The 4185-nt window shown below is 45.5% G+C and overlaps 1 non-coding gene across 1 annotated transcript; it reads right to left on the bottom strand.

The window, feature by feature from the left end:
• Window positions 1-853: 853 nt before the first annotated feature.
• On the bottom strand, window positions 854-927 carry TRNAN-GUU. The gene has a single exon. It is a non-coding gene; the product is annotated as a tRNA-Asn (tRNA).
• Window positions 928-4185: the final 3258 nt, after the last annotated feature.

The following is a 4185-nucleotide window of genomic DNA, read 5'->3' as shown; positions in this document are numbered from 1 at the left end:
TAAATACTGTAAAATGTTGCTGCTGCCTTCGTAGAACTTCCAGATCCGTAGCTGAGCATATTAACTTTGATAATAAATAACAATCCCTTTTGCAACTGGATTTTTTCCCCTTAGAGCTTCGGCTCCAGCCCAGCGTACATTACTCGGCTGTAACAGGCCAGCCACAAGACTGACTTAAATGTAACGTTTCCTGAAGCCCCCCGGTCCTAATGGCTCATGATCAGTTCTTTATCCGTTACTATCTGTATCAGACATTTACAGAGGATTTTCTTGTCCTCTTTCAGACCGGACTGGAGAGGTGAATAAACTCCCCCCACCCCAGCTGCGGGGCAGAGTTTGTTGCAGGGAATTTGAGGCGCTGGACGCTCGGGGCTCAGGGAAAAGCAGCTGACGTGGAGCCGGGGGGATCAGGCGAGCCCCGGGGATGGTGGTGGGGAAAGCGGGGAAGATGGGCAGCGGCGGAGCCGGGAGGGGACGCAGGAGAGCGGGGGCCCTGCAGGGAGGTGGGGATCAGCGGGGTCCTGGCGGGAGGAGGCGGAGATTGGGGGGAAGCGGGGCCCCCGGGGGAGCGCTGCAGGGCGGGGGCTCCTCCGCAGCAAGGAGGGGCGGGGGGTCTTTGCCCGGCAGAAGGTGTGAGGGGATCGGGGCCGGGGTTCCCCAGGGATGGTGCGGGACGGGAAATAATCGTCTCTGCCGCTAGGGCGCCTGCTGCAGCCCAGGGCTCTCCCTCGCCGGCCGGGGGAGCGCCCCGCTCTGGAACACAGGGGCGGGCGGCTGCTGCGCCGCGGGCTCGATCGGAGCCCCCTTCACCTGTACAAAAAGGCGGCTCTTACGGTGAGGCAAAACGCAACCGCGTCCCTGGGTGGGCTCGAACCACCAACCTTTCGGTTAACAGCCGAACGCGCTAACCGATTGCGCCACAGAGACTCGTGTGGAAAAGAGCTGCCCAGAAAAGCTGATAAGTCTCTGACACCATCATCAGGCAATGTTCTATCTCAGTTTTCTATAAAATAAGGCATGCAGAATTTAAATAAACACAAGCTTTGACTGTTAAATCCAGTCACACGAAATTACTTGGTAGGGAAAAAGGGAGGGTATTATAGGGTTTCTTTTTGTACGAAATCTGTAAGAGTTGAGTTATTTCTAAGCTCCCCCTTTAAGGGAACATTCTTTTGCTGGGAAATAGTCACATATCCCAGTGAGTTAACCATAGATTTTTACTTCCGTTACTGATTCATCCATTATGCATACACATCCAAAAGTTATTCCTGACTAGCATTCCAAATGTGCTTCATTAGAGCTTTTACTAGTGTGATTTAATTGACGGGATTCTCGAAAAGGCAGGATTTTATTAGATGTACAACATTTTTGTTTCAATGTAGTGGTCAGAAACACCAGTGAAAGGGAAAGCTACCACTTCCTTATTTTACATATTACATTATTAACCAAATCGATAGCAGATATCCTGGGATAAATCCACATCTACAACTTCCTAGTGTAAGATCTACACCTCTAAACCACTCTTGAAGTTTTTCCTTATCTTCACTCACCCCTTTAAGGCTTTGCCTGAGGGCAAACCTGTCTCTGTCCAAGTAAAGCTAGAGCTAGTCAGCTAGTCTGAAGGGTCACCATGCAGGGATATTAGGTAATAACTCACCTCCCTGCAGAGTTTGTGCACCTCCAATGCTCCCAGTTTCTGGCTATCTACGAGCCAGAATGAGACCTGAGGCGCCCAGTGCAACTCCTATTTAAATTAATGGGAGTCTCTCCCTTTACCTGATGAGAGTTGGATTAGGCCATGAGTTTGCATTCCCAGGAATGGTCAGCTCTCAAAATGTTTGTGATATCCTGTAATTTTTGTGTGTTTAGCACTGGAGTCATGGAATGGTATCTGGTTCTATGCTCTGTACTGCCATCACCCACTATGTGAGCTTGGGCAAATCACTTAACTTCTGTGTCGCAGAATCCTCATTTACAAAAGAGGCAAAAGAGGCACTTTTTCAAAGGGCTTTGAGAACTTTGGCTAAAGATGCTAATAAGTGCAGTTACTATTACTGTAATATACTCTGTTCCTCAGTGTATGATTTCACACCCTTGGTACTTTTTTTGGTAGCACCTTTCCCACATCTTTATGGCTATTAGGAGGGTGGAGAGAGAGAGATAGGGATGATGCCCAGGCCCCAAACAGCATTTAAAATAATCTTTTAAAATGAATTCTTTTTAGGGTGCCTTGCATCCTGTCAAGTGCTTTCCTGCTTGTGATAAATGGGCTATTCTCAATGTGAAGAACACTGGTTTTGGTTCTCTACATGTCTGAGTCCCATCAGCTCTCCGTCACCCTGCTGTGCATAGTAACATGCACAAACACACACAGCAAAGGCCAGAACAGCAGAGGTAGCATATCAGGACCCCAGTTCAGTAAAATACTTGAGCATGTGCCTAACTTTAGGTGCTAGTACTCTCATTGACTTCCATGGGACAATGCAAGTGCTTAAAGTTAGGCATGTGCCTAAGTAACTTACTGAATTCAGGCCTAGGATAGCCTCAGGACCAGCATGGTACTAATCAGTAATTTGGGAGTGCTTTTGAGCCTTGATCCCATTGGTTTACATACATGTTTTACTTTACACACATGGGTAGCCCACTGATTTCAATGGACATACATAAGCTGTTAGAAGATTGGAGTGTTGGTGCTTGCATGTAAGAGAGAGATGATGTAGAAAGTGGGAAGAAATTGGGTATTGTTTAAATGGACCTTACACACACCCTATACCCTCGGTCAAAAAAATGCAGTTTGATGATCTAGAAAACTGAGAAAAAAGCTTCCCATGTAATTTCAGCAGTATGGTGGCTGGAAGTCAGAGGGCTCTCCCAATTACACAATAAAATTACCAAATTACTAAGTTTCTACACTTTTTCTTGGGAAGCATCCTTTCTGCAATTTGCTTTAGATGTATACAGACCTAAAAGGGTAATTTATCATTCTATACATCATTTTCTGAAAGCTAGCTACTTTCAGGGTGCCATCCATTCTAGAGCCCAGCTAAACAGCCTTCTAGACATTGCAAATGTGGAAACATCCACATCCATGTCTTCCAAAACATATTAATTGATTATTCTGGAGTTGAAGCTCGGAGATACAGCTTAATGCTACAGAGTTTCTTGCACCTTACCATGAAATATCTGATGCCGGCCACTCTCAGGCCTGGTCTACACTGGGGGGGGGAAAGGGGGGAGTAGGGGGGATCGATTTAAGTTACACATCTTCAGCTACATGAATAACGTAGCTGAAGCCGACGTACTTAGATCTACTCACCGCAGTGTCTTCACTGAAGACAGTGGAATATAGGAGTCGATGGGAGAGCACTCAGGGGTCGATTTATCGCATCTAGACTAGATACGATAAATCGACCCCCTTGTTGGATCGATCGCTGCCTGCTGATCTGAGCGGGTAGTATAGACATATCCTTAGTGCTAGAATACTGAACTAGATGGGCCACTGGTTTAATTCAATACGGCAATTACTATGTTTCTATGACAAAAAATAATCAAAGGCTGATTTCCCTCTGGGAATCCCATGAGCCAACTTTTATTTTTACAGAGCCCCCAACAACAAACCATAGAAAAGTGTGGTTCCAAAAGAGGGATTAAAAACTGAGGAGGATTAAAGAGCAAGCTGGTTTTCTGACTGAGAAAAAGGTTTTGATTCCCCTAGTAAAATGTATTTGTGAATGGCATCCAAAGTCTGTATTTTTATCTGTATTATTTTAAATAAACATTGGTTAGCCATGAATTTTGAAAATAATTTAATACATGTTGAGTCTTTATTAGCTATTGCTAATTGCAGGGTATTTAGTAAAATCAGTAGTCAATCATTGTTCAGAATGTTTCAGAGAGTCATCATTTATAGGGAGGGAAAATGGGGGAAGCTGCATGGTTCTGGATCACAAGGCTCAGTCGATACCATGTGACAGCCATTCAATGACAGAGAGTATGTGAACTGAGTTGGTCGTCTCAGCCCAGTTCTTTCCTAATAGATGCGTCAACATCACAGAACAACCACCACTACTGGCCATAATTCACAGCCTGGGCAGCAATCTCAGCTGAGGGGCCAAGGACTGAATGAGAGAGAACTATCTGCTTACTTAGGCATGATCTCATCTGAGGCACAATAGTAAGAAAGTA

Source organism: Mauremys reevesii, linkage group 2, assembly GCF_016161935.1.
Source record: "Mauremys reevesii isolate NIE-2019 linkage group 2, ASM1616193v1, whole genome shotgun sequence".
Taxonomy (NCBI): Eukaryota; Metazoa; Chordata; order Testudines; family Geoemydidae; genus Mauremys; species Mauremys reevesii.
Note: the sequence above shows the minus strand (reverse complement) of the source record. Positions and strands in the feature narration are given on the sequence as shown.